Source organism: Pogoniulus pusillus, chromosome 16 (assembly GCF_015220805.1).
Source record: "Pogoniulus pusillus isolate bPogPus1 chromosome 16, bPogPus1.pri, whole genome shotgun sequence".
Classification (NCBI taxonomy): Eukaryota; Metazoa; Chordata; class Aves; order Piciformes; family Lybiidae; genus Pogoniulus; species Pogoniulus pusillus.
Window position 1 is genome coordinate 21,563,867 of NC_087279.1, and position 20,295 is coordinate 21,584,161.

Consider the following 20,295-nt stretch of genomic DNA (forward strand, 5'->3'; position numbering starts at 1 on the left):
AGCTGCACCTCTCTCTCTTAACCTCACCCTCCATTCTGGGACTAATCCACTTTGCTTCCTGACCCTCTGGCCAAACCCCCATTCTTCCTTGGGACTGGGGTAAGGTTGAGAGGGGTAGGGGGAAGGTGAAGGGGTAGTTGGGAGCCCCTCCTGGGGACTCAGGTTTCTGGGAGGGCTGCTGTGTTTCTGTATTACCTTTACCTTGTCTATTTCTGTCTATAACTGTATATGCTGTGAATATCTACTTGTCTATTGAGCTAAGCTGTAAATATAAGCTTCATTCAATTTCCAGAGCCGGCTGAGTCTAGTCTGGGTGATTTCCAAAGTGGTGGGGGGGCAGGGAACACCCAAAGAATCACACACAGCCAAGACAAAAATCTACTTTGTGCTTGAGGGTTGGAAAGAAGAGAGAGAGGAAGATAAACAGAGGTGGGGACAGACAGACAATCTCACGAGCAACATTCTAAGCAACAGTGCCTTATTTCCCAGCTGAAAGAGAAAGATGAGAGTGGCACTCATCCTTAGTATATAAATACACTGAACTGAACGATGGACAATGAAACATACAAACTATACACACATTGTACTCTTTCAGAGCTACTTTTGATGCTGATGAATAAAAAGCCAGACGTTATTTTCTTTCTGATTAATGCAGTTCTTAAATTAACAACAACATTGTCCTTTAGTGGGAGCTCAGTTACATCAACAAGCTCTTACCTACAACCTAAATGAGGGTCATAGTTCAAGTTATACTCCCTCTTGATGAATAGGTAAATGAAAAGCTAGTATTTCATATTCTGTGTCTCCAAAATGTCTTGAAAACTGTTTTATACTCAGCTGCCACCACCACTCAGACAAGAGCAGAAGCAGAGCAGATTGAGCTGCAATGAACCTGCCCATTAATCATCAGGCTGCTCAAGGGCTGGCTCCATGAAAAAAGAGCTCAGTCTGAATAAGGCTTTGCAGGAACATAGTGAGCCCTGAGCAGTGGAAGAGCAGTTCCACATCCTGTAGTTTAGAGTCAAGAGCAGAGGAATAAAACACTAGGGACATACATTCACAGAGATAAAGTGGTCATCATCCTCCACATTTTGTTTCTTCTCACTAACTTACCTATCACTACCTGTAAGTAAGAGTACACGAAGGTAAAAGAAAGCAATCTTACAAGGAAGCATCCAAATATCTTCCAATCTGCACAACTTCTTTTCCCATCCTTAGACTTGTGTTCAAGACTGGATGATCTTGGAGGTCTCTTCCAACCTGGGTGATTCTATGATTCTGTGATTCTATGATTCATGTTGGAGTGCAATTCCAAAAAGAAATGAAATAGCATTTATAATGGTTTGGGTGTTACCAGCCCCACACACACAATGAAATCACCCAGACTAGACTCAGACAGATAGAAGTTAAGGAATGAAGCTATATGTAGAATCACAGAATCATAGAATTATAGAATCAACCAGGTTGGAAAAGGCCTCCAAGATCATCCAGTCCAACCTAGCACCCAGACCTAGACAATCAACCAGACCGAGACACTAAGTGCCTCATCCAGTCTTGTCTTGAATACCTCCAGGGACGGCAACTCCACCACCTCGCTGGGCAGCCCATTCCAATGCCAATCACTCTCTCTGACAACAACTTCCTCCTAACATCCAGCCTATACTTCCCCCAACACAACTTGAGGCTGTGTCCCCTTATTCTGTTGCTGCTTGCCTGGCAGAAGAGACCAACTCCACCTGGCTCCAGCCTGCCTTCAGGTAGTTGTAGACAGCAATGAGGTCACCCCTGAGCCTCTTCTTCTCCAGGCTAAACAACCCCAGCTCCCTTCTATGATTGTATTCTATTTACAATTTGGCACAATTTACAAGCAGATATATACACAAATAAATACAGTTATATACAAGTTAAAAGTAATACAGAAACACAGTACTTCTCCCAGAAATCAGGTTGCCAGGAGGTTCCCAACCCAAACCTCCTCTGCCCCACTTTCCCCTCTTTCCCTCCCTTCGGAAATAACCAGATCAACCCACATATATCTCATGTGATAAATCTAGAGAGATCTGAGCTGGGATGTCAAAAAAACAAAAAGATGACAAGGAGGTTAGAGGAAAAAGGGTTAGGTTGGATTAGAGTTAAAGCAGAGGCAACCAGACTGCCAGAAAGAAGGAACAGAACTGCAAGCTGAGAAATGTCTCATCTAGTTTTTGACTAGTTGTGTTTCTCAGCAGAAGAATGAATGACACTGGGTACTGTTGGGGCTTTTTCTTTCTTCTCACAGCTAAGGATTTAATTTCTCTCAGTGAAATATTCCAATTAGCCTCAAACCAGCACATCATGGCAGGAAACTTTATTCATATCCTCAACAAAAAGACGACCAAGGCTCTGTTAGCACTTGGTAAAGACCTAGCAACACACATGGGCAGTGAACAGACATGACACTGTGAAACTCTACAATGCCTTCCCCACCCACCCACCCCCATTGTGAAAATCAATAATCAAGTATGAATTATGAATGTTAGTTTTGGTATGAATATTGATTTTTATTATCAATATTTTAAAAAACAGGAAAATTCCCTAATACTCTTTTGGATTTTCTGTCAACAGGAAGTAATTGCACAAAGGGTATTTTATAAACATGGAATTAAACAGTTTAAAGAATCAGAACTTGGAAAGCAGGAACACAAACCCAGGAAAATTCTAACCATGCTTATAGAGTCTGTGCTAGTTTGAGGCAAATTGGAATATTTTAATGAGAAAAAATTGATTATAAGCCATGAAAACGAAACAATGTTGATGTCTACTTCACTCATAGGCTTGCTGAGATGTATGAAAACAAGAACACAAACACAGATAACACAGTGGGAGACAGTGTCAGTGTGTGTGTCTCTGTTGCAGTTGGTGCTCTGGGCTGCTTCTGTGTAACTAATCTTTCTGCTTTCTAACCTTCCTTGCCAACTCTCCAACCTCACCTTGCACCTAAGGTAGGGGGGTGGAAAGAGGGGGAAGGTGGAATTGTAGTTGCGAACCCCTCCTGGGGACTCTGATTTCTGGGAGGGCTGCTGTGTTTCTGTATTACTTTTAACTTGCATATTTCTGGATATAGCTGTAAATATTGTAAATCTCTGCTTGTATCTTGTGCTAAGCTGTGACTATAAAGCTTCATTCCTTAGCTTCCAGCTTGGCTGAGTCTAGTCTGGGTGATTTCATAAGAGTGGGGGGGCAGGGAACTGCCAAACCATCATAGAGTCTTAGCATTAATTCTGGCATATTTACTCATGACACATTGATCCCTGAGTAAATTTCCTGTACAAAGACACCTCCAAACCCATGATTATGACCCTGAGGTAATATACAAAGTATTCCAAACAGAGGGAATGAGAGAAGAACTGGATTGCTGCTAAGCTGCTGGTGCAAGCTGCAAACAGGTGGCCACCATGATTCCCAGTTAAATGAGCTGCAAATGGGGTGCTCCTCACAGTGCAGAGTCAGCACTGAAAAGGGCATGGCTTCTAAATCATCCCTCATTAAATACATCAGCCTGAAAATCAAACTGGCCAATAGGCATTAGAATCATTGTCCTGGCCAATGAATTCAAAGCTTCCTGCCTCGTGTGACGATGCAGGCATGTTGCTGGCAGCACAAGACACCTGACTTGGTGGTGCTAAGCTCCTAGCCCTCAGGGCTTTGCTGGGGCCAAAGCCTCCATGATTTGCTCATCCACTCAACTCCTGAACCTGCAACAGGAGGAGGAGAGCAAGGGTTAAACTGGTCTGGCAGGATTTATACCCTACCAGGACATCCCCCCCAAACCAACTCACTTTTATGAAAATACTACCAACTCCTAAGTCTGAAAGAAGAGGAATCTCTGGATGTAAATAGATTCACAAACAAATTCTGTGCCAAAGAAACTGTGAAGGTGGAAGTACAAGCTACTCTAACCCCAAGGAGTTAGGTTTCTATAGCAGCTGTTGCTCCCTCCTCTCAACTCTATTCAAGCCTAGAACAGAACATCCTGAATCCAAGAGCCTTCTACCAAGTAAAGCACTAATTATCCAAGTACTTGGATTATTTTGAATGGAGGAAGAAAACATGCAGCTCAAAGGTTCTTTTGTCCCTGCCACAAGCATAAAGCTGATGACAGAATCTGCTACATCTTCGAGGTGCACTGCAGTACAGTATAAGTACAGCTGAAAGCAAGAGAAGTCCAATCGTGTCCTGGGCTGCAGAAAGAGCAGTGTGGGCAGCAGGGCAAGGGAGAGGATCCTGCCCCATTACTCGGCTCTCCACAGATCCCACTTGGAGTACTGTGTACAGTTCCGGAGCCCCAAACACAAGAAGGGCATGGAAATGTTGAAGTGGGTCCAGAGGAGGACCATGAGGATGATTAGAGGGCTGGAGCAGCTCTGCTATGAGGACAGGCTACAAGAGTTGGGGCTTTGCAGCCTGGAGAAGAGAAGGATTTGAGGAGACCTTGGAGTGGCCTTCCAGTATCTGAAGAGGACCTACAGGAAGGCTGAGGAGGGACTATTGACAAGGTCTTGTAGAATCATAGAATCATAGAATCATAGAATCATAGAATCAACCAGGTTGGAAGAGACCTCCAAGATCATCGAGTCCAACCTATCACCCAGCCCTAGCCAGTCAACTAGACCATGTCACTGAGTGCCTCATCCAGTCTTTTCTTGAAGACCCCCAGGGACGGTGCCTCCACCACCTCCCTGGGCAGCCCATTCCAATGGGAAATCACTCTCTCTGTGAAAAACTTCTTCCTAACATCCAGCCTATACCTACCCTGGCACAACTTGAGACTGTGTCCTCTTGTTCTATTGCTGGTTACCTGGGAGAAGAGGCCAACCCCCACCTGGCTACAATGTCCCTTCAGGTAGTTGTAGACAGTAATAAGATCACCCCTGAGCCTCCTCTTCTCCAGGCTAAACAGGCCCAGTTCCCTCAACCTCTCCTCATAGGATTTGTGCTCCAGGCCCCTCACCAGCTTCGTTGCCCTTCTCTGGACATGTTCCAGTACCTCAACATCTTTCTTGAATTGAGGGGCCCAGAACTGGACACAGTACTCAAGGTGTGGCCTGACCAGTGCTGAGTACAGGGGAAGAATAACCTCCCTTGTCCTACTGGCCACACTGTTCTTGATGCAGGCCAGGATGCCATTGGCTCTCTTGGCCACCTGGGCACACTGCTGGCTCATCTTCAGCTTACTATCTATCAGTACCCCCAGGTCCCTTTCCTCCTGGCTGCTCTCCAGCCACTCAGTCCCCAGCCTATAGCGCTGCTTGGGGTTATTGTGGCCGAAGTGCAGAACCCTGCACTTGGCCTTGTTAAATCTCATCCCATTGGCCTCTGCCCACCCATCCAGCCTGTCCAGGTCCCTCTGCAGGGCTCTCCTACCTTCCAACAGATCAACACCTGCTCCTAGCTTGGTGTCATCTGCAAACTTACTGATGCTGGACTCAATGCCCTCGTCCAGATCATCAATAAAGATATTGAACAGGACTGGGCCCAGCACTGATCCTTGGGGAACACCACTTGTGACTGGCTGCCAACTGGATGTGGCACCATTCACCACCACTCTCTGAGCTCTGCCATCCAGCCAGTTCTTGATCCAGCACAGAGTGAATCTGTCCAAACCATGAGCTGCCAGCTTGGCGAGGAGCTTCTTGTGGCAGACAGTGTCAAAGGATTTGGTGAAGTCCAAGTAGACTACATCCACAGCGTGCCCCACATTCACCAGGCGGGTAATGACAGGATGAGTGGCAATGGGTTTAAACTGGCAGAGGGGAGATTTAAACTGGATGTTAGGAAGAAGTTCTTTCCAGTGAGGGTGGTGAGACACTGTACAGGTCGCCCAGGGTGGTTGTGGCTGCTCCCTCCCTGGAGGTGTTCAAGGCCAGGTTGGATGAGGCCTTGAGCAACCTGTTCAAGTGGGAGGTGTCCCTGTCTATGGCAGGGGATTGGAACTGGATGATGCTTGAGATCCCTTCCAACCTAAACCATTCTATCACTGTATATTTTTGCAGCTTTACACATATATAATCCAAATGGCTTCAAACTTAGTATTGCAAGAACTAGTGACAAGGTAGTTGTGGCAGCACATTTTGCAGCATGAAGCATACAATTCTGCCTAAAAGCAAAGGTAAATACTCACATTAAGCATGCCATCTGTAAAAGGGAGATAATATTTTGTCCTGCTTTTGGTATTACATGCAAGGTACCTTACATGTCTGAGCAGAAACTTCCATTGCAGCTCATGACAACAGCCACATTCGCTAGGTGGTACTGTCAAACAAATAATACTAAAGCTAATAACTAGAAGGAACTATTAAGATGAATCAATATAAAAAGAAATGGCAATGCTTATGTAAAGCATTATTACCTATTCACTGAAAAAAAAAAAAATGAATACAACTGATCTGGCCACAGCTAAATTGTTATTGATTTGCATTGAGAAATTTTCCCTTCTTGACACTTCTAGAATTTTTATATAACTATATATTATGGCTCATAGTGAAGATGAAATCTATTAGAAATTCCACACATCTGCTGAGATATGTAATTTTTAAATTAACTGTCTTGAAACCCACATTTGGAGCACATGAAAGTCATTCAATTTTCCAATATTAACTTCTCTTGCATCGATACTTCAATTTAAGACGGTTGGCATTCTTGTTCACGTGGCAGAACAAAAACCAGAGACTCTTTCCTGTGGGGCCACGAGAAATAAAGCAGAACTTGTAATGTTGGAACAGTTGTTCAGAGGAACAGATTGAGCTGAGAAGGCTAAATGCAAGCGATTGAATAAATCAGAGGCTTACATTCTAAGTAAAAGTATGATGGAATCAAATCTTTTGAAATTTAAGTCATGCAAAATCTGTGATTACATCTGAGGCTTTGTTACTATTAACATCATTCGTGTTTCATACACAAGCATTGTAAGTCAGTTTTAACAAGGACACCATGCCTGGAGGTATCACAGTATCACAGTATTATTAGGATTGGAAGAGACCTCACAGATCATCAAGTCCAACCCTTTACCACAGAGCTCAAGGCTAGACCATGGCACCAAGTGCCACGTCCGATCCTGCCTTGAACAGCTCCAGGGATGGCGACTCCACCACCTCCCCGGGCAGCCCATTCCAGTGTCCAATGACTCTCTCAGGGAAGAACTTTCTCCTCACCTCCAGCCTAAATTTCCCCTGGCACAGCCTGAGGCTGTGTCCTCTCATTCTGGTGCTGGCCACCTGAGAGAAGAGAGCAACCTCCTCCTGGCCACAACCTCCCCTCAGGTAGTTGTAGACAGCAATAAGGTCACCCCTGAGCCTCCTCTTCTCCAGGCTAACCTATCCCAGCTCCCTCAGCCTCTCCTCGTAGGGCTGTGCTCAAGGCCTCTCCCCAGCCTCGTCACCCTTCTCTGGACATGCTCAAGCATCTCAATGTCCCTCCTAAACTGGGGGGCCCAGAACTGAACACAGTACTCAAGGTGTGGTCTAACCAGTGCAGTGTACAGGTGTTCAAGAAAAGCCTGGATGAAGCATTTACTGCCATGGTCTAGATGACAGGATAAGGCTGGGTGATAGGTTGGACTGGAGGTCTCTTCCAAGCTGGTTGATTCTATGATTCTAGTTTGGTCTAATCTAATGAGTTTATGCATAGCTACTCAGGACCAAAGAGCACATCAATGATCAGTTCAAGGTGCAGGTCAGAACTTCTGAAGAAGGGTACTTCTTAGCATGCATTGCAAATACCTAACCATGTAAATATGCACCAACAGAAAGCTACAGCAGTGAGGGGACTCTGGTGAACATCAGGTACCGTCAGTTACAGTGCTACTGTCAACCTCAAAGAGGTTTGTTTCAAGCAAACATCATTGTCACTTAACCTTTTACAATTCTTTTTCTCCTTTGCTGCTGTAATTTCCTGTTGAAGAAGATATGATTATGAGATACCAAATAATATCTGAGTTTTATTATGCATGCTATTTGTCTTACTACCTTTAGCTTTACGTTAGCTATCCTCAAAACTCAACTGTGACCTATTGCTAATGGATCTAAACACCACAACTATCACTTTTGTGAGGGAGGTGAACATTTAAGCTTCCAAATCAGCAACCTACTTCCTGATTACTCTCCCTCAATCCTTATCACTAAACTTATTTATCACACCTTTTGTCAGACGTTGTTTATCTCATACTCCTCCACAAGGAATTAAGCAGAGAGCAACAAACTGATACCTATGTCATCTAATACTATTAATGACACATTTCTTATTAGCAAGCAAAATCTATTCATCAGTGTTCCACCTTCAGATTTTACAAGCAGCTGATAGGACAGTTGTGGGTGCAGCTTCAAGTACAGCTCAATGTGGAAGGGGCTATCAATGTTCCACTATCAGGTTTTACAAGCAGCTGATAGGACAGTTACAGTGTCACAGTATCACAGTATTATCAGGGTTGGAAGAGACCTCACCGATCATCAAGTCCAACCCTTTACCACAGAGCTCAAGGCTAGACCATGGCACCAAGTGCCACGTCCAATCTTGCCTTGAACAGCCCCAGAACTTGCCTTGAACAGCCCACAGTTGTGGGTGCAGCTTCAAGTACAGCACAATGTGGAAGGAGCTATCAATGTTCCACCTTCAGGTTTTACAAGCAGTTGATAGGACAGTTGTGGGTGCAGCTTCAAGTACAGCACAATGTGGAAGGGGCTATCAATGTTCCACCTTCAGGTTTTACAAGCAGCTGGTAGGACAGTTGTGGGTGCACCTGCAAGTACAGCACAATGCTGAAAGGGCTCAGAAAAGCACTTCCTTTGATCATTAGCTGATAGTCCTCCCAGTCATCTGGACAATTTCAGCCTTGGACTACCATCCAACCTTGGCACCTCTTTGATCTGTAACACTCTACATGCTGTAAAACATTAGCTCACTAGTTGAAGCTGGAGATACCTGACAAGGAAAACACTCAATACAAACAAGTAAATGCACTACAGCTGCACAGAGGCCGAGGTCCAAGAACCAACAGGCCAGAACTTTGCAAGACACAAGAACTGGGCCCCCCAGTTTAGGAGGGACATTGAGATGCTTGAGCGTGTCCAGAGAAGGGCGACGAGGTGGGAAGAGGCCTTGAGCACAGCCCTACGAGGAGAGGCTGAGGGAGCTGGGATTGGTTAGCCTGGAGAAGAGGAGGCTCAGGGGAGACCTTATTGCTGTCTACAACTACCTGACGGGTGGTTGTGGCCAGGAGGAGGTTGCTCTCTTCTCTCAGGTGGCCAGCACCAGAACAAGAGGACACAGCCTCAGGCTGTGCCAGGGGAAATTTAGGCTGGAGGTGAGGAGAAAGTTCTTCCCTGAGAGAGTCATTGGACACTGGAATGGGCTGCCCGGGGAAGTGGTGGAGTCGCCGTCCCTGGAGCTGTTCAAGGCAGGACTGGACGTGGCACTTGGTGCCATGGTCTGGCCTTGAGCTCTGTGGTAAAGGGTTGGACTTGATGATCTGTGAGGTCTCTTCCAACCTTGGTGATACTGTGATACTGTAACTAAATTAATGTTATAGACGAGAGTACCAATTAAAGGCTAAAGCAAACAAAGAGTTGTTGTACTAGTCTGAGCCTAGCTGGGATATGTTGGTGAGAAGAATTAGATTACAGGCTGTGAAAAGGAAACAATGTTGACGTCTGCTGCACTCATAGGCTTGCTGAGATGTATAAGAACAAGAACATAAACAGAGATAACAGAGTTGCTCTCTGAGCTCTGGGGCTGCACGAACTTCTCTCTCTAACCTCACCGTCTGTGTGACTAATCCTTCTGCTTCCTAACCCACCCCGGCCTGCCCTCCAAACTCACCTTAAATGTAAAGGCAAAGTCTGGGGTAAGGTAGAGGGGTGGAGGGAAGGTGGAAGGGTGGTTGGGAGCCCTTCCTGGGGGTTTCTGGGAGGGCTGCTGTGTTTCTGTATTACTTTTTAACTTGTCTATTGCTGTACATATTGTAAATACCTGCTTGTATCTTGTGCTAAGGTGTAAATACAAAGCTTCACTCATCCAGTTTCTAGATTGACTGAGTCTAGGTGAGTGATTTTACTCAAGTTTGGGGAAGCAGGTAACATCCAAACCATCACAGTTTTTCAGGGGATATTAAAGCACAGAATTTACTAGGGGAAAACAACCAGTAGGTTGGCTTTGCTGAGAGCATCAGTGCTTTCCCCCCTCACCCCCCCACTTGGGTTAAAGTTAGATAGCATTTTTTTCCCCAAACTGTTTTTAACATAAAAGGCAGGTCAGAAAAGACTATGAAATTGTTGTTTCTTCTACACACCTCTGCAAACTACCTAAAGAAATAGCTGAATACAGTATACTGCAAAGGTCTTACACTTCTATCTGATCACTCACGTGGTACTCAAGGAGAAAACTGTGTGTTACTTTGAAGATGCTCCTAAATTAAAATTCCTTGTACACATTAGAAACTTTGACATTTAAAAATCATTTTCAAAGGGTAATAAACTCAGGAAATTTCATAACTCCATCCAAGATATGAGGCATCTCTGACCTGCTGACAGCTTACTCTGAATGGAAGTCATCATTAAACTCTTACGAGGCAGCACACCAAGACATACTTTAGAGTGACTTATTTAAGTGATAAAGATCAATATGAAGGGGGGAAAAAATCCAGTTCAGCCTATATTTAGCACTGTCTTTACGAGGACTTCAAAAACACTTCACAAAGTTGCAAGTTCTGCACTGTACTCACAACTGTACAGCAGGATGCAACATCTGGTATTTTTCTTAAACACCTAATTAGGCAAAGCTTTTCAGAGAATTCCATTCTCTCCCAGACTAAAACTTGAAAGCTGAGACTAGGGCAGGCTAAGTGCTCAGACACCAGGAAGACATAAACAAGAACATCAAACATTAAACATTTCCCACTTACCAGTTCCTTGGAGCCTGACTTCTTAAGGGACGTTCTCTCTAGAATTAATCTGTAAACCAAGAAACATCATATTCAGTACTTCTTGGCCAGCCACACAGGATAAACACAAAGCTTTGATTTGTTTTATTTGTAGAGGCCACCTATAAGCCAATACTTCTCCTAATTACATTTCTCTACTGAACCTTAATGCTGCACAAGGCACTTAAACCCCAGTGCTTGCACTGCACTTTTGTGTGGTGTGCTGTTAAGAGACCTTGATCCAAGAAGTATTCAGGATCATCCTCACCTCAAAATGTGAACAGTCACTTGATAAACTGCTGCTCCTCTCACAAGCTTCACTAAGAGCTATTTGTCCAGCACCCCTTGGAGCTGAGCTCTCTTCCTCACAATCCTGCCTGGCAGAGCTTCCCTGGGTATCTCCCTCACAAATATAACCTCTGAGTACAAACCAAACTTAGCTATTTAGATGCTCTGATACTGATGACAGACTGACATTAGAAGCAGTATAAAAATAAGCTGAGGTGATTTTATAGATTTTTTATATTCCCAGAGGTAACATTCCCCATGTTTATCATCCTTAATTTGCTAGGATTTTGTCAGACCCCACCTGGAGTACTGTGTGCAGTTCTGGAGCCCCCAACACAAGAAGAGCATGGAACTGTTCAAGCCAGTCCAGAGGAGGGCCACAAAGATGCTCAGAGGGCTGCAGAAGCTCTGCTATGAGGACAGGCTACAAGAGATTCTGGCTCTGCAGCCTGGAGAAGAGAAGGATTCAAGCAGACCTTATAGTGGCCTTCCAGTATCTGAAGGGGGCTACAGGAAGGTTGAGAAGGGACAATTTACAAGGTCTTGTAATGACAGGATGAGGGCTAACGGGTTCAAACTGGCAGAGGGGAGATTTAGACTGGATGTTAGGAGGAAGTTGTTTGCAGTGAGGGTGGTGAGACACTGGCACAGGTTGCCCAGGGAGTTTGTGGCTGCTTCCTCCCTGGAGGTGTTCAAGGCCACATTGGATCAGACCTTGAGCAACCTGCTCTAGTGGGAGATGTCCCTGCCTACATCAGGGGGTTGGAGCTGGATGATCCTTGAGGTCCCTTCCAATCTAGACCATTCTATGATTCTATTATTTCTTGTGCTAGTTTGAGGCTAACTGGAATATTTTAGTGAGAAGAATAAGATTACAGGCTGTGAAAAGGAACAGTGGTGATGTCTACTTCACTCATAGGCTTGCTGAGACGTATAAAAACAAGAACACAAAACACAGATAAGACACAGTGTGTGTGGCACTTTGTCAGTGCCTGTGCTTTCTCCCTGGGTTGCTTCTGAGTAACTAATCCTTCTGCTTTCTAACCTCCCTTTGCAATTCTCCAACCTCACCTTGCACATAAGGCAAACTCTGGGATAAGGCAGATGGGTGGAAAGAAGGTGGAAGGGTGTTTGGGACACCCTCCTGGGCACTCTAGTCTCTGAGAGGGCTGTTGTGTTTCTGCATTGCCTTTAATTTGTATATTTATGGATATAGCTGTAACTATAGTAAATATCTGCTTAGATATTGTGCTAAGTTGTAAACATAAAGCTTCATTCCTTAACTTGCAGCTCAGCTGAATCTGGTCTGGCTGATTTCATAAGAGTAGGGGGGGTAGGGAACTCCCAAACCATCACACTTCTACAGAATATTTCTCAAAAAAAAAAAAAAACAACCAATGTGAGAAACAGAAAATAATGCCACAGAATTTAAATAACCAAACAAAACGCAGTAGTATCACAGTATCAGAGTATCATCAGGGTTGGAAGAGACCTCATAGATCATCAAGTCCAACCCTTTACAACAGAGCTCAAGGCCAGACCATGGCACCAAGTGCCACGTCCAATCCTGCCTTGAACAGCTCCAGGGATGGCGACTCCACCACCTCCCCGGGCAGCCCATTCCAGTGTCCAATGACTCTCTCAGGGAAGAACTTTCTCCTCACCTCCAGCCTAAATCTCCCCTGGTGTAGCTTGAGGCTGTGTCCTCTCGTTCTGGCGCTGGCCACCTGAGAGAAGAGAGCAACCTCCTCCTGGCCACAACCTCCCCTCAGGTAGTTGTAGACAGCAATAAGGTCACCCCTGAGCCTCCTCTTCTCCAGGCTAACCAATCCCAGCTCCCTCAGCCTCTCCTCGTAGGGCTGTGCTCAAGGCCTCTCCCCAGCCTCGTTGTCCTTCTCTGGACACGCTCAAGCATCTCAATGTCCCTTCTAAACTGTGGGGCCCAGAACTGAACACAGTACTCAAGGTGTGGTCTAAGCAGTGCAGAGTACAGGGGCAGAATGACCTCCCTGCTCCTGCTGGCCACACCATTCCTGATGCAGGCCAGGATGCCACTGGCTCTCTTGGCCACCTGGGCACACTGCTGGCTCATGTTCAGGCAGGTATCAATCAGCACCCCCAGATCCCTCTCTGTCTGGCTGCTCTCAGCCACTCCGACCCCAGCCTGTATCTCTGCATGGGGTTGTTGTGGCCAAAGTGCAGCACCCTGCACTTGGAGCTATTCAAGTACCTTCCCTTAGTAGCACAGCTCTAAGGGAAGGTACTTCACAAATTATGCTCAAAAAGATTTTTCAAAAAATACCTTTTTTTTAGTTCATCTTGTCTCAGCTACTCGACCTTCCACTTACCAAAGGCAATCAACTCCACTCTTGCCTGGACTACAGAGTTACACTAATAGCCACAGACTGTGGATATGGAAGCTTGGGGTTTTTTGTCCTGGCAGTTATTGTAGAATCAGAAGATTTCTAAATAAATATTTGCAATTAACTTTTTTCTAGTAGTTCTTTCACAAGCCATCAGTAGAAATGTCTGCCACTTATTTATCTCTTCCCTGATATAAGTACCTACTACCAAATGAAATAAAGGATATTCTCTATCCCCCTGTGTGCTAGTTTGAAGCTAGCTAGAATGTTTTGGTGACAAGAACGAGCTTACAGGCTGTAAAAGAGAAACAAGAGTGATGTCTACTTCACTCATAGGCTTGCTGAGATGTATAGGAACAAGAATCCAAACACAGATGAGGGAGATACTCTCTGTCCAGGCTGTGGGCTGCATTTCTCTCTCTAACCTAACCTGCTGTCTCTGTCTGATTAATCCACCTACTTCCTAACCTCCCTGGCCGACCCTCCAACCTTCCTTGGGCACAAGGTAAGGTAGAGAGGGGTGGGAGAAGGTGGAAGGGCAGTTGGGAGACCCCCCTGGGGACTCAGGTTTCTGAGAGGGCTGCTGTGTTTCTGTATTACCTTTTACCTTGTATATTTCTGTATGCAACTGTATATACTGTAACTATCTGCTTGTCTATTGTGCTAAGCTGTAAATATAAGCTCCATTCAGTTTCCAGATCCACTGAGTCTAGTCTGGGTGATTTCCAAAATGTGGGGGGGTGGGGAACACCCAAACCATCACACCCTGCCAGACAGTTATATGAAGCATGTCAAAAATTGTTCCAAAGCAATCAATAGCTCCAATTTCTGTGTGCCAGCTGCCTATAAGGAACATTTCACATCCCTTTCTAGATATCAAGCAAATGTATAAAACAGAACCAGACTTGTTACAAGAGGTAAGTATAGAAAAAGCCAAGTCAAAATGCTAAAACTTCTTATTACAAAGCCCTTCTTCTACAAGTTGCTGAAGTGCTTTAAGTCAGATAGAAATCTCACAGTATCACAGTATCATCAGGGTTGGAAGAGACCTCACAGATCATCAAGTCCAACCCTTTACCACAGAGCTCAAGGCCAGACCATGGCACCAAGTGCCACGTCCAGTCCTGCCTTGAACAGCTCCAGGGACGGCGACTCCACCACCTCCCCGGGCAGCCCATTCCAGTGTCCAATGACTCTCCCAGTGAAGAACTTTCTGCTCACCTCCAGCCTAAATCTCCCCTGGCATAGCCTGAGGCTGTGTCCTCTTGTTCTGGTGCTGGCCACCTGAGAGAAGAGAGCAACCTCCTCCTGGCCACAACCACCCCCCAGGTAGTTGTAGACAGCAATAAGAACACCCCTGAGCCTCTTCTTCTCCAGGCTAAAGAATCCTGCACACTCTACACCAATGCAGCTTCTTACTAGCCTTACAATAAAAGAAAGGTCTGAAAATCAGCTGTTCCATAGGCAGCCCTCATCCCTGTTACCTAGGATGGTCTCTACTGACACCCCCATTCCAGCATTGTTGGAATGGGGAAGTTGCTTCAACTCGACTGATCTGTACCAATAACAGAGTAAGATTCCTGAAACCACTAAATCTCTCAAGTGCTTCCTGACAGAAAGAGGTTGCAGAAATGCACTTGATCTAGAAACTGATCTGCTTTACCAAAACTGGATTTAAGCACACAGCCACAATAGCTACTTTTAATGGAATGCTATAGCTTTAGAAACAAATTGGAGTTTACTGCATTATAAAATGGAAAATGTGAATTGTGCAACAGAAGGATGTTGTTGAAGACTCTTAGAACTGAAAGAGCAACAGTAGCCTTGGAGGAGATACAAAGACCACCAGTGGCATTGCTATTCACAGTCTGCTAGTAAAGTCATGGAAAAGCATTTGCCAATGGCTTTTTAAAGGCCACTTTGGCACTTTTCCAACAATAACAGCTTATGGGAAAGAAAGAAAAAAAAGTGATGATTAAGGGAATGAAAATTGTTTCAAGACTAAAATCTTCTCTAAATGACAAGAACAGACCTTAATTAGTAACATGAGTTTCTTTTGCAGAAAAGCTCAAAGCACCTGCACATTAATCATAGAATCATAGAATCAAGCAGGTTGGAAGAGACCTCCAAGATCATCCAGTCCATCCTAGCACCCAGCTCTAGCCAGTCAACCAGACCATGGCACCGAGTGCCTCATCCAGGCTTTGCTTGAAGACCTCCAGGGATGGTGCCTCCACCACATCCCTGGGCAGCCCATTCCAAAGGGAAATCACTCTCTCTGTGAGAGAGTACCTTGTCCAGAATATCTCTTTGTTTATCACTGCTACTGCCATCCTAGGAGGGGAGATAAGTACTTTATGCACAGGACACACTGTGTGTGCTAAGGCTTTTTCAAAGGACAGGATTTTATGCAGAAAATAGATTCAGTGCTGCTGGCCAGGTCACTGGTCAAATGTAAAAGTGTTTGACTCCCACGTGTCATAATCCACACTGTAAAAGCAAATATGGAAACTGTTTGCACCTGACTGTTCCTGTGGAAGACTGTTGCTGGAAGAAGACAAGAAATGGAACTGGTATCTCTGAGGGTATGGATATAATAATCAGCACAACTGTGTTACATCATTACTTTTTCAAGCCCAAGATTCAAAGCATGGCCTAAAAAGGGATTAAGCAAATTAATTGTCTCCAGAACATTTCTAGGCATTGGCTCTGTGTGTGACCATGAAACAGAACAAGATCTATATATGCAAACTTTTGACTGAAGTTCAAGCTGTGCCTGCTTTGCAACAAATCTCGTCTCAGAGATTTGAGATAGAAATCAGACTCATAAATAACTACATTCCAGAACTAAGAATCAAGGTTGTGTCAAGAAGGGAGATGAAAGCCTTTACTAAGGCTTGTGAACGAGGTGCTCCCAATGGACCATGAAACTATTCCTGCTTTTTCTGTTAGCAGGAAGCTTCCTAAAAGAGAGGGGGAAGGGAAGAGGAGGAGGGAGGAGAGGGGAGGGGAGGGGAGGGGAGGGGAGGGGAGGGGAGGGGAGGGGAGGGGAGGGGAGGGGAGGGGAGGGGAGGGGAGGGGAGGGGAGGGGAGGGGAGGGGAGGGGAGGGGAGGGAAGGGAAGGGAAGGGAAGGGAAGGGAAGGGAAGGGAAGGGAAGGGAAGGGAAGGGAAGGGAAGGGAAGGGAAGGGAAGGGAAGGGAAGGGAAGGGAAGGGAAGGGAAGGGAAGGGAAGGGAAGGGAAGGGAAGGGAAGGGAAGGGAAGGGAAGGGAAGGGAAGGGAAGGGAAGGGAAGGGAAGGGAAGGGAAGGGAAGGGAAGGGAAGGGAAGGGAAGGGAAGGGAAGGGAAGGGAAGGGAAGGGAAGGGAAGGGAAGGGAAGGGAAGGGAAGGGAAGGGAAGGGAAGGGAAGGGAAGGGAAGGGAAGGGAAGGGAAGGGAAGGGAAGGGAAGGGAAGGGAAGGGAAGGGAAGGGAAGGGGAAGGAAAGGGGAAGGGGAAAGGGAAGGGGAAGGGGAAGGGAGGGGAAGGGGAAGGGAAGGGAGGCTACAACAGATTTCAGTCAAACCTACAACCAACCTGGTTGTGAGTTACAGAAGTTTCTAACATAAGCATTAGAAAATAAATGGCTACAGTCCCCTGGTCAGCTGCAACTGAGCTCTACAGATTGACCATTCTTACCATCTGTATGCAAACAACAATGTGCCCATCAGGCTTATCAAAAGAGGAAACATTTAGACAAAAGCTGTACTGGTAACACCTGCAATAGCATCAGTCACACACCTCTCAATTAATGCTCCTTCCAACTCACCTAATTAAATCTACTCTATTAATTTCACTAGAGATCAACAGATCTGCCAAAGCAGCAGTAGTCTGGACTCTTGGATTAATAAAATTTGTCATCTACATATTGATAACTGCATGTTCCCCAGTTACCTCCCAAAAAAAGATGTGAAAGAGTCAGAGACAGATGGAAACACTCACAAGTATAAAAATACAAACGTGTGTGCACTCCTGTGTGTGTGAATGACAGCTACAACACACCAGTAACAACCAGGAATTGCAGCTGCATTACACAAAGAGCTTAGAATACTAAAAGGCAAACGTAAAGTACCTAAATAGTCCAGGATTACCAAAATAGGCATGTTGTGAGTAAAAAATGTCACCAAAGATTAGCTCCCAAAACCAGAACAAACTTTGTGAGCTTGAATCAGATTCAACACTTGGCACTCTCAGTTTGCTGTTTAGAATACAGAAGGAAGAAGAGTTTGGGGGAAGCAGGAGGAAATGAAGTGGGGGGGGTGGGGGGGAGGGATCACAAATGTCATCTTTTCATCTTTATTCTATTTTGATTTCACCACTAAGCTGAAACATTCATCTCATTGTGAGGTGTAGCAGAAAGGAGTCCTACAAATACTTTGTGCTAGTTTGAGCCTAGTTGGGATGCTTTGGTGAGAAGAATTAGATGCTAAGCTGTGAAAAGGAAACAGTGATGATGTCTGCTGCACTCATAGGCTTGCTGAGATGTATAACAAGAACATAAACAGAGATAACAGAGTTGCTCTGTCTCTTGGGGCTGCATGAACTTCTCTCTAACCTAACCTGCCATCTGTGTGACTAATCTGCTTCCTAACCCCCCTGGCTGATCCTCCAAACTACCTTAAGCATAAGGCAAAGTCTGGGTTAAGGTAGAGGGATGGGAGAAGGTGGAAGGGTGATTTGGAGCCCCTCCTGGGGACTTCTGTTTCTGGGAGGGCTGTTGTGTTTCTGTACTACCTTTTTAACTCGTATATTTCTGTAAATACCTGCTTGTATCTTGTGCTAAGCTGTAAATATAAAGCTTCATTCAATTTCCAGATTGGCTGAGTCTAGTCTGGATGATTTTCCAAAGTGGGAGGAAGGCGAAGAACCCCCAAACCATCACATACTTGCATGTAAGATTCTCAGACAAGTACTGCTAATACCTTTTATTTCAGGGAAAAATTATTTGCAAGGCTACTTAGTCTCCTTGTGCAGGACTCTGCAAATTAGTAGCATTACTCACATGACCAGTAATATGAGAAGCACTTAAGAAATACAAGCAAAATCCTGGTACTATTACCACTGCTTATTAGTCAGTTCCCAGCAAGTTGACACACTCCTTTGAACACAGATGGATTTTTGCCATACAGCCTGTGAAAGACTGCCAACATCATTTGAGTTACCATCACTGTCTACAGCTACCTGGAAGGATGTTGTGGAGAGGTTAGTCCTGGTCTCTTCTCACAGGTAAATAGTGATAGAACAAGAGGGAATGGCCTCAAGCTGTGACTGGGTAGGTTTAGATGGGGTACTAGGGGAAAAAAAATCCCATCAAGAGCGGTCATACATTGGAATGGGCTGCCCAGGGAGGTGGTGGAGTCACCAACCCTGGATGTGTTTAAGGGTCGTTTGGATGTGGTGCTTGAGATATGATTTAGGGTGCACCTCAGGGGTGATCTCATTACTGTCTACAACTACCTGAAGGGAGGTTGTAGCCAGGTAGGGTTGGTCTCTTCTGCCAGGCAACCAGCAACAGAATGAGGGGACTCAGTCTCAAGTTGTGCTGGGGGAAGTCTAGGCTGGATGTTAGGAGGAAGTTGTTGTCAGAGAGAGTGATTGGCATTGGAATGGGCTGCGCAGGGAGGTGGTGGAGTCACTGTCCCTGGAGGTGTTCAAGAATAGACTGGATGAGGCACTTGGTGCCATGGTCTGGTTGACTGGATAGGGCTGGGTGCTAGGCTGGCCTGGATGATCTTGGAGGTCTCTGCCAACCTGCTTGATTCCATGATTGGACTTGGTGATCCAACCTGAATGTTTCTGTGATTCTCTGACTGTGAGCAAACCCAGCTGGAGAAAGGGCTGTCTAAAAGCCAGCCAAGAATGTTGCACAACACTATCTCATATAGATCCTGAAAAGACAGGGAGATGGCAACTCATGCACCATTTTCCATCAAGACATTGCCACTATTCATTAAGGCCTCAGCGTCAGGGTTCCATCCTGCTCTCTGTCAATGTCCCATGCACATCATTAATAAGCAAAGGGAGGGGACTAACATCATCTTCCTATCCTCCCCAAGGCTCATTTAAGCAGTTTCCCCTTTGACTTACCTCCCAACTTCTTACCAATCACTTAGATGTGCTCATAAAACAAACACTATGGGTTTTTTTCCTCTTGTCTTTAAGCATAGCCATCATCTAAACATCCATGTTTTGCAAGAGACTTATGAAGAAATTCTCTCATATTTATTGTGCAGAAAATGCCAGCCCTTGTCCTTCTCCTTGTTGTACATATTTAATGAAACCAGAAGAGGTTTTAAAATTGTTCCACATCCTCACACTTCATTATTTAATCTCTTACTCATCTTATAAAAGGGTTGCTTTAGAGATGTCTTACAATCACAGCTGTTAGGGCTTTTTTTACAATATCAAAGGCTAAGATTCAAATAAGAAAAAAAAAATCCTCATTTATTGTATGTCAGATAGATTTAGTTTGCAATTAAACACCTTCTGGTATGCCAGCAAATATGCAGTAGGAAGAGAGATGTTCAGGTGCTGGAATGTGTCCAGAGAAGGGCAATGAAGCTGGTGAAAGGCCTGGAGCACAGCCCTGTGAGGAGAGGCTGAGGGAGCTGGGGGTGTGCAGCCTGCAGAAGAGGAGGCTCAGGGCAGAGCTCATTG

The 20,295-nt window shown here is 45.2% G+C and overlaps 1 protein-coding gene across 2 annotated transcripts in view; it reads right to left on the bottom strand.

Annotated features, from left to right (window-relative positions):
* FHIT (fragile histidine triad diadenosine triphosphatase) overlaps positions 1-20,295 on the bottom strand; it is a 921,710-nt gene that overhangs the window by 801,462 nt on the left and 99,953 nt on the right. For both annotated transcript variants that reach the window (XM_064156965.1, XM_064156966.1), the window contains exon 2: positions 10,934-10,982. The gene's annotated coding sequence lies outside the window, so the exon portion shown is untranslated. The remainder of the gene's footprint in view (positions 1-10,933; positions 10,983-20,295) is intronic.